This window comes from Amblyomma americanum, chromosome 8 (assembly GCF_052857255.1).
Source record: "Amblyomma americanum isolate KBUSLIRL-KWMA chromosome 8, ASM5285725v1, whole genome shotgun sequence".
In the NCBI taxonomy this organism is placed as follows: domain Eukaryota; kingdom Metazoa; phylum Arthropoda; class Arachnida; order Ixodida; family Ixodidae; genus Amblyomma; species Amblyomma americanum.
In genome coordinates this window covers 135,791,588-135,801,552 of record NC_135504.1, presented here as the reverse complement: position 1 = coordinate 135,801,552, position 9,965 = coordinate 135,791,588, and the positions used below count along the sequence as shown (strand labels likewise).

Genomic DNA, 9,965 nt, shown 5'->3' with positions numbered 1-9,965 from the left:
AGACAGCCAGGTGGTCGCATACGCTTTTGTTGCTTCTGAACAGTGTCACCATGTCTCGAAAATGCTGGAGCTTTTCGTGAAGGAAAACCCATGTTCTGAAAAGACAGATGTAATCGTCGTAGACAAAGACTTTTCAGAAATCAGTGCAGTTTGGAGCACTTTTCCTAGTGCGCCATCGGTACAACTGTGCCAATTTCATGCTGTAAAGGCATTCAGAACAGCAGCCAGCCAATTTCCAAGGTCTGTTGAAGAACGAGAGCTTATGATGGTGGTATTCAACCAAATGTTGCATGCACCAACAGCAAACAAGTACGTTGAAGCAAGACGCGAGTTTGAAAGGTTTGCCAGTAAAGAAGCTGTGCAATACCTCGAGAATAATTGGAACTCCATGAAGAACATGTGGGCCCGTCACATCTGTGACCAAGAATTTACCTGTGGAGCAAACACAACTAACCGAGTAGAAGCACATAACAGTTTCATAAAACAGCCCTCTCATCCTCCACAAAGCTTCACGATGCCTTGAGCAGATTACTGAATTTAGCAACGATAATGCAACGAAAAGCGGCCCCCTCAGTAACCCTGCTGAAAACTTGTCAGTTTCTAAACCACATGAAAGTGCACAAAGTTGAAGAAGTTTGTTAAAAGTGTTGACACCATATGCTTGCTCAGTGATCAGGAAACAGCTAATCAAAGCTGAAGACAGTGATGCCGAAGTGAAACAGACATCTGAAAAACAGTATGCTGTGGCTTCTACAACTGGCGAAGGCTGGCATCACATATCGCTGGAAAAAGAAAAAATGTGATTGCACTTTCTTTTTCAAGATGGGCCTACTGTGTCGCCATTTCTTGGCCGTTTGCATAAAGTTTGATGTTGAGCCGGACCTCCAACAGGCAGTTCGAAACGCTGGTTTAAATAGTATCAGAGTAACTTCGTGTCATCTAGTGAGCAAGCCAGCAATGAATACCATGGGACCACAGAAGATCTTGAAATCCTCTCAATGCGTGGACCAAGCTTTGAAAAAATGAATCGAAATCAGCGGTATAATTTTGCAATGCAAACAATGAAGGCCATTGCTGACACTTTGGCTGACTGCAAGCCGAAAACATTTGCAAAGCGATTAAGGATTCTTGAAGACATGAACACACCATGGCTGAAGGGAAGCCAGGCGGAAACAATGTACGGTTCTATGGATTCCGATGGCAGCAGTGAAGATGAGGGGGCACCCGAAAGCGATAATAGTACATTAGAAAAAACGGTCACAAAAGAAGTGGCGGAAAAAGTGACTGAAGAAGCATGTGCCATTAAACTTCCGATTGTCTAAGCCAAAGGGTGTCCCACCAAGCGCCTTCAAGAGACAGGGAGAACCAGTACCTTTTAAGGAACTGACAGCTGAGGCGCAAGACACACGTAAGATATTTTAATGTGCTTCGTAAAAATGGCCCACACAAGCGTGATATCAGATGAATAGCAAAAGCGTAGCAGGCCTTCGGTGCAGCTTTGCCCTTCAGTAAGGCTGGCACTTGCCCTTTCTAGTGCCAAAGCACATCTAGCCGCACTCCCCCTGTATGCCTGTGTGAATCCTCTGGTAGCAAATGTAAATGGCTCACTGGGTCAGTGGACACCTCAGTCGCTCCTTGTGCATGTGGTGACATCCACCTACAAATTGAGGCAGTTATGCGCCTTTACTTTTATCAAAACCATTGGAAGGCTTAGACCCCCTTCATTTTAAGGAACAGAAAGGCACATAACTGTCTCCCTGGGCCAGTGAACACCTCAATAACCCTTTGAGGTATGTAGCGGTGGTGTCCACCAGAAGAAAAATCCGTGCTTTCACACAATATTTTGTGCTTATCCATGCCAAACTGCCAGCAGTCTTTTTTAAAATTTGTTAGCAGTAAACTGAGTACAGCTGAGAAAAACGTGCAATTTTTCGGTATATGCACGTTTCGTGTCATGCAGTTTTCATATGGAGACTTTAAAGCAGAAAGAAAATGCTAGATAATTCACACAGCAGGCATTTACACTAAACATGTTACTTGAAGCCACCAAAGCTCAGAAATGTTTTCATAAGTGAAGTACTGAAATTTTAGTATGCTGACGGTGCACTGCAAAAATTTACGGAATATATTTAAAACATATACAATCGACAGATAACGTGAGCTTACACATGCAGTCGCATAACCATGAGAGAAGTGTGGGAATCAGAGATGTCCACTACTCGCATGTGTACCCCTCTACAGCTACTGCTGACAAAGGAAACCGCAAGAGTGGCAGATCGGGCTAGTTGGTAATTTTCCATAATGCGATACAGCGCGAATAAAGACGGGGACGAAGCGAGACAAGACACCACAGCGCTGTGGTGTCTTGTCTCGCTTCGTCCCCGTCTTTATTCGCGCTGTATCGCATTAAAGGAAACCGGCTCTGCACTCGCATCACATCTCCACTCTCCTAACTTTTGGCATGTATCGGCTGTCGGCTACGGAATCGTGTAAAGTCATAGGCAGCTGCGTGCATCGCTCACCTCGTAACTCTTTTGCCACTGTTCCAAGCTCTCTCTGAACACTAAATGTTGCGGTGCCATTTGGTGTCATGCAAGAAAAACAAAAAGCAAAGTGTTCATAGAAGGCTACACAATTGTCTTTTTGTTGAAATTTTCTGGTGCACACAATTTTGAATTATATTTCTCAGTTCATTTTTTTTTCAGTGCTTTTAGCTGGCATAGCTGGCAAGGATGCCGCAGTACATGTCCTTACTGGGCAGGGCCTCTTGGATGAGCAGGACATTGAACTCCGTCTTGAGCAGCTGCCAAGTGCCCTTCTCGACTACAGGGTATTTTTACCCAAAACTGAAAAAGTATTTTGTGCCAGATGCATGGCTGCTGCTCACATCATCTAGTAAGAATGTTTTCTCTTGATTACATTTGTACCTGTGATACTTTGTCTCAGTAAATATTTATCACCTGTTGACAGTTGCAGCAAAGAAAAATGGAGATGTCTGGTGCTGCGGACAATGCAAAGAGAAGGATGATGGCGAGTTGAAGATGATTGCATGTGACCAATGCCTCGAAAGGTTTCACTGGTAATAATTTGCCCTCACAATTACAATTTTGTCATACACATGTACTAAAATGCTGTTTTTGTTTTGCAACAGGTCATGCGTATCTGTGAAGGAGGATATTGGGCGATCGTGGTTTTGTCCCAAGTGCTGTGCATTCGAATAAATGTTGTGCCAATAAAATGCTTAATCATTTCATTCCTGCTTTCCGAGTTAACACTGAGCAGCTTATAACTGCTTTTCTAGCAATGCTACATTCTCTGTTCAGCGAAGTGGCTGCCTACCTGGAATCGTGGAGCCGTGTGAAGTGCAACTTTAAGTTTTAAAGACTGTCACATTAAGGGCACAGGGTAAGCCCTATACTTCCCATGCATTTTAGGCCATGTTGAGGTACATGTTTCTCACTAACTAATAACAGTAGCCTAATAATACATATATCATTGTTTGCCAAATTTTGTGCTATTTTTACTGAACTAGAATTTTGAAATGTGTTGAAAATTCGATTTTTAATAAAATTTTTTCCGGTAGTACACAAATCTGGCCTTTCTTTGCGCATTTCAAAATTCATAACAGAATAACTGCTCAGTGAAATTGCTTAATTCTAGTTCAGTAGTTGGCAATACTTACGTAGATGATTGCAAAAAAAAATCAGCCGTCTGTCTTGGAAGGCATTGGAAATAATGGTACCTTTGTAAGAAAAAACACTGTTTTGAGATAATAGAGCGTAAAGAGAAAAAAGATGTGAAAAACCATTTTTTATTCGCAGAAACGCCTCCATAGTAATTGGTTTAATAGCCCCCTGCTTCGTAGTCACTGTCGCCGTCATTTTTTCGCTTTTCGGCTTGTCGTTTTGACTGTCGGGCCTCTTTTGTAAGCTGTCGTGTTGCTCGGTCCGCAAAGTACATGCGCTTATGGTCAGCTTCCCTCAGCCACTTGATGGTGTTGCTCCCTGGGTTCAATCCACACGCCTTCAAAACGTTGGCCCGTGCGATACTACCATCATTAAATGAAAGAACAGCATCCAGTGTTGCCACCCGTAGGGTCCGAAGCCTAACAAACACATTCTTTGGCTCGCGTTTCCAAACAACATGGTTGAACGACTCATTTGCATTTTGAGTTCGCCCATGCAGGCACTTCTCTAGGAGCTCAGCCTTCGATAGCTCCCTATAAATGGGTTTGATAGCCTCCAAGACAGATGCAGGCAAACTCTTCTTGTGGAAAAATGGCTTGCCCTCTGACTGACTTCTGTTGAAGGCACACCACGTATCAGGTCCCTTTGGGCAAAGTCCATGGCATGGGTCATCGTCTGTGGCCGATAAGTGGAAGAAGGTTGCCCAAACGGCCTTTCGCATTTCATCCAGGTTTCCTACATTTCTTCTGATGGCCAAACCATAGTACGTCTGGAGCTTGTCTATTACTGCATCAGTCAGTCGGCCTCGGCCCGAGAGGCTCTTTCCATCAGAGAGTTTTCCTGCTTTGTTTCCTCTTTTTAGCCTTCGTAACCTTGTGCCCATCCTTTTTTGCACGTGCCCTATGCACTCAACCTTGGATATTTCAACGGAATCACCATATGGCATTTGTGCCTTCACAGCCATAAAAGCCTTACTGTCACCATCCCCAAGGTATTTGATGTATCGAACGCCGTGAAGCTCCTCACTCCTGCCGAAAATTTTCAGTGCTCCTGCTACTTCCATTCCACCGCTGGTGCCTTGGTAGTTGCTTTGGCACACCGCTCTATGAAGGGGGTCACTGTTTGTACCCCTGATGCTGCACTTTGGACAACGTTTAGACAAAACCTCCACATCCAGCACTTTCCCAGAGTCTACACTGGTCGCAGAGACTATGCCGTTATTGGAAGTATGGCCTCGCTTCTGCCAGCTTCCATCAAGAGCAACTGCAGTGTCTTTATCCCCCTCATTCAGCTGCACAGCTTCGTCAGCTGCCCTTTTCATCGACTCCTGAGCAGCAGCTTCGATGTGACCTAGAAGCTCTTGATTGTATTTCGCAAACTTTGTCGGCGGCTTAGGAAGGTTTAGCATAGCACAGAGTATATTTCCTGCAGCCATTCCCTTACCAATGGACCTCAAGGCATACACTAACCTGAGGTTGGCTTCATAGAGGCCAGAAGTAGTTTTCTTCGACGTCTCAAATCGTTGTGCGGCACTACACACTTCACAGTTCAAACTGTAAACGGTTGCAACACCTACCCGTTTTGTCACAATTTCGATGAGCTCAACACTTCCACCGCACTCTCTGCACACACAAATCTGTGTAATTGCGGCACAAATGCCGTCCATGTCCATTAAGGCATATTGGCTGCAGCTCTGTAGCACATCCTCTTCCTGGAAGCACAGAGAAAATCTTGAAAGCTTCGATGTCGAGGAGCTGGTGCGTTCGGCGTTCGGGATCTCATTCGGTCGTGGACATCCTTTTGCTTTTTCACGATGAGCGTAGGGGTTGCCGTGAAATTCACGCCTGACGAAGGCCTTCTTTGCCCTGGGCATCTCAACTTATCAGCAGCAACCAACACCGGCACAATTTACAATACTGATCGAAAGAGATAGCACTCGGACGCAGCTGCATGAAGGTTGCAGAAACGTGGAAAAAACGTGCAAAGCGTCTCAGGATTGTCTTGGCTAAAAAAGAGGAGCTGTACAATAGTTGCCAGACAGTTTTTTATATGTAGCTGATTTTAGACAAGTTTTGAAATCAGGTGGTGGACTTTTTGGTTGAAAAAATTGACGTTAATCCTGAAAGGGGGCGTGGCCGCTCACTACTTGGTTTCGGAAAAAGCGTTTTTCAGCCGTAAATATGGCTTTCTGAGGAAAGTGCGATCATGGAACATGTGTAGAAAGAATTGAACTTCTAAAATTCCAAAAGAAAAAAAACGATTTTTTTTTCTAATTTTACCTTACCCTGTGCCCTTAAGTTCTAGTAGTTCACAATGCAAAAGCATAGCCAGGCATGCGAGGAAACAGTGGTAAAGTAGAACTACAATTTTCCGGCAATTTATCAGACGGAACAATAATAATTATTTCTTTCCATTAAGCAAAAGTGCAGTGTGTGGCATAATAAGTCATAACCAAAACTACCGTGCACGGTGGGCCAAAACTCAATTTGCATGCATCCGGCATTCGTAGGTCCGCTGCTACTGCGGCCGGATATGTTTGCAAAGGAAAATTGGGGGACTGGTAGATGTACTGCAGATAGCCATAGAGATAGATAACCATGCACGTCGCCGCACGCGTGGCATTTTGCACTGAATTTGTCTGAAGTGACATCTAGCTTTTACAGAGCAGGGAGGTGCAAATCTCTGATCCAAATCGATCGCGGATGGCGGGCGAAAAAACGTAGCAAGCAAAGCAACGTCGCGCGTACGTATGAGACCATCTGGTGCTGGACGGATGCTGCTTTGGTACGGTCAGGTGTATGCAGGCACACTTGGACAAGGTAACGTAGCACAAGGAAGCGGGCGAGGATACGACAAAACCACTGTCTGTGAGCCATATTTAGAAGGAGACTTCGGCGGGGCTCGACAGCTGGCAAACTGCAGCCGCCACCGCCGCTCGTGCGCATACCATTTTCCGGTTAAAAATCACGACGCCGGGCGCACAGACCGAGTCATTTGCTTATTATCGATGACAACAATGGACCAAAGATGCTCTTCGGTTGACGTGTGGGATGTGTAGTTCCGTTTTTTGTTTGCTGAATACAAGACGACGGGGAAGTGTGACTTATGGCTGCGTGATCGTCAGTTCATTGTGTGTAGGCGTGTAAGTAAGGAACGATCAAGGACGAGAAAAACGATTAGGCGCACTCTACCAACCGTCTTGCTCGTCCTTGCTGCTTCGTAACCTTGTATAAGTTGTTGCAGTAGAGCGCACGTCTATGCTCTGTTGTGTGAACCCAAGTTATATATAGCGCACATCCTTGTGAAGCCAAGCTGTACATTCCCCATTATTCCCTATTTCATTCCCTGACCGATACCAAGAAATCGCTGGCGGAATTGGCATTATAGACCGTTATCATTTGAAACGGCCAGCATGTCTGAGAAGACCTGCACACGTGTCTCAAAAGAACAATACTTGATAATGGTGGAGTTTATGGAGCAGCACCCGGCGCTCGCCCACGCTGCCTCACCCCTTTCTGGGGCTACACGGCGGCACGCAGGCGCGAGCTGTGGCAGCAGCTTGCGGCCCTGCTGAATGCCGCGGGCCCCGTTGCCAAAAGTGTGCTCCGCTGGCGCCACACTTGGCAAGTGTGGTGCACCCGCTGCAAGAAGCAGGAGGCGCAGTTTTTGGCAGCGGGAAGGTGAGCTTGTGAACAACGGTCTGTCGAATGGCCCTTGAATATGTCTCTCCGCATCCTGTCGCAGGGGCACTGGAGGCGGCAGGCTGCCGGGGCTGGCAGGCCGCGTGTGTAAGCTGCGGTCGCCGGGCCTCGTGCAAGGCGTCGCAGCTCCTATGTCTTCTTCGTCCAGCCAGGTGTGTGGTAAGCCGCGTTGACGTTACTAATAATGAAGGGGGAATGATAGGGGAGGCTAATGAAGAATAATGAATGTCAACATCGGGGCCATGTACTGTGAGCAATGCACACACAGAATGAACTTCGAGACACTCGTGCATGAACGTGGGGCGCTGTGCCTCTTGCAGAACCAGCCCCGTGTGTCTATAAGGGAGATGCCAGAACGAGCGGTCTGCAGTAGGCAGAGGCGCGCTCTCCATCTGGTAAGTGAATTTTTAGTCATTTGATATGTACACCTAACAACTTGTGCACACTGTTGACCTCAATGTGGTTTTTCTTTTTAGTTAGGGAGGGATGCGAATGCTGAGCTAACAAATGCAACCTCGAGTTATGTACCTTGTACTATCTTGCCCTCTTGACACTGCTATGTTTATTCTTGTGTCTCAGTACCTAGTAACCGTGTGTTTTGCACCAATACACGCTCTGCTGAAACTGTCCACTAAGCAGTGCTGTCTTGTGAAATGAATTCACATAGATGGCACACCCCCCTCCCCCCCCCCCCCCCCCCGGACGAAGAGCTGGAGGAGCTGGAGGAGGAGGGCGCACCTTGTGACACAGCCTGTGAGTTGGTGTTCCAATATTAGGCTGCACATTATCGATTTCGCCAGCTACCTAACATTAATACCATTCGCAGTAGCAGACTATCAGTATCACTTTAGAATACCCACAAAATTTAGTTTGGTTTTTGGGGCTTTAAAGTCCCAAAGCGACTCCAGCTATGAGAGACGCCGTAGTGAAGGGCTTTAGGAATTTCGACCGCCTGGCGTTCATTAAGGTGCATTGACATCGCACAGTACAGGGGCCTCTAGAATTTCGCCTCCATCAAAATTCCACCGCCGCGCGTTTCGGGCCAGCAGCCGAGCGCCATAACCACTCAGCCACCATGGCGGCCACCCACAGAAGTGTCTTTCATATGCTCCGCTGGTACCTTGTGCAAGCTTTTTTCCTCTTACAATGGAAACTGTGGTGTCTGCGATGGGCACACAAATGTGCACATTGAAACAATGCTGTTTTTGTCATACCGCTGATTATGAATGCTTTTATCTACTGCTCCCCAGTATGCATGTACTGCTCCCCAGCCCTCTGAGATACTGCACCAAACTGTCAGGTTATTGCACATCGTGCGCCACTATATGACAAGTGTACATTCAGTCTCTTTCTCTTTTTGACAGCTACACAGGAGCAGCCAGTTGTGGTGGCGGGCCGTCCGTCTCAGCAGCAGCGGAGCACGCGGGCGGAGGAGGTCCACCAGCTGCTAGCACAGACGCGGCGCACCAACGGCCTCCTCGAAGCCCGCAGTTCTGAGGACGTCACATTTCATGCACGCCTCCTGGAGGTATGTGCAGACAACACCCACCAGATTTAGTGAAGGAGAAGCAGTTGCATGCAACATGTATCTACATTCACAGTTCTAAACCTATGCCTGACCTCAACAGACATATCAGTAGGTCATCTTTATGTGAAATGAGCCCTCCATGTATGTAAAGTGTGCAAATGAAGCTCTTTTTATGTGCAGGAACAGAGGCAAACATCAGCAGCAGTGCGAAGCCTCACGGCGGCAGTGACACAATTGACTGCTGCCGTCACAGAAACCGGTCCTACATGATGCGCACTGCTGATGCTGCAAGGGCCGACACAGTGTGCCTCACCGAGCAAGTGGTACTTGCGGTGGCCTTGATTGTACGTGTCTTGAACAATCAGGTACAGCCAGCGCAGCAACTTGTTCGGTGGGGCTTTTTTTTCTTTTTTACCTGTCTTTTCTGTTTTTTTGCCTTCTGCGAGGTGCAGATTATTTTTTTATTTCCCTGCCAGGTGCAGGCATATGTATATATTTATTTTCCTTCTGCAAGGTGCAGAATATTTTTTTTTATTCTCTGCCGGGTGCAGGCGTTATGTATATACTTGTTTTCATTCTGCAAGGTGAAGAATATTTTTTTATTTCCCTGCCAGGTGCAGGCGTTATGTATATATTTATTTTCCTTCTGCAAGGTACAGAATATTTTCTTATTTCCCTGCCGGATGCAGGCGTTATGTATATATTTATTTTCCTTATGCATGGTACAGAATATTTTATTTCCCTGCCGGGTGCAGGCGTTATGTATATATTTGTTTTCCTTCTGCAAGGTGCAGAATATTTTTTTTATTTGCCTGCCAGGTGCACGAGGCTTATGTACTAATGTCTTTTTTCCTTTTGTACTTTTTAGCTTGTGTGAAGTTACAGGCTGTGAAATATTTGTTGTCCACTTTGGTTTCGTGTTTCAATGTGGAAGCATTGCTAGTCCCATTACGAGAAAACTTGACGGCATGTATGAGCACTCGCAGACGGTATAGAAAATCGCAGTCATGTCAGGATAAATTTGCCGTCATCACGTGGTCGCATGGCGAA

General features: G+C 46.3%; 1 pseudogene; it reads left to right on the top strand.

The window, feature by feature from the left end:
* Window positions 1-262: 262 nt before the first annotated feature.
* LOC144102764 (uncharacterized) lies at window positions 263-9,185 on the top strand (annotated as a pseudogene).
* The last annotated feature ends 780 nt before the right edge of the window (window positions 9,186-9,965 follow it).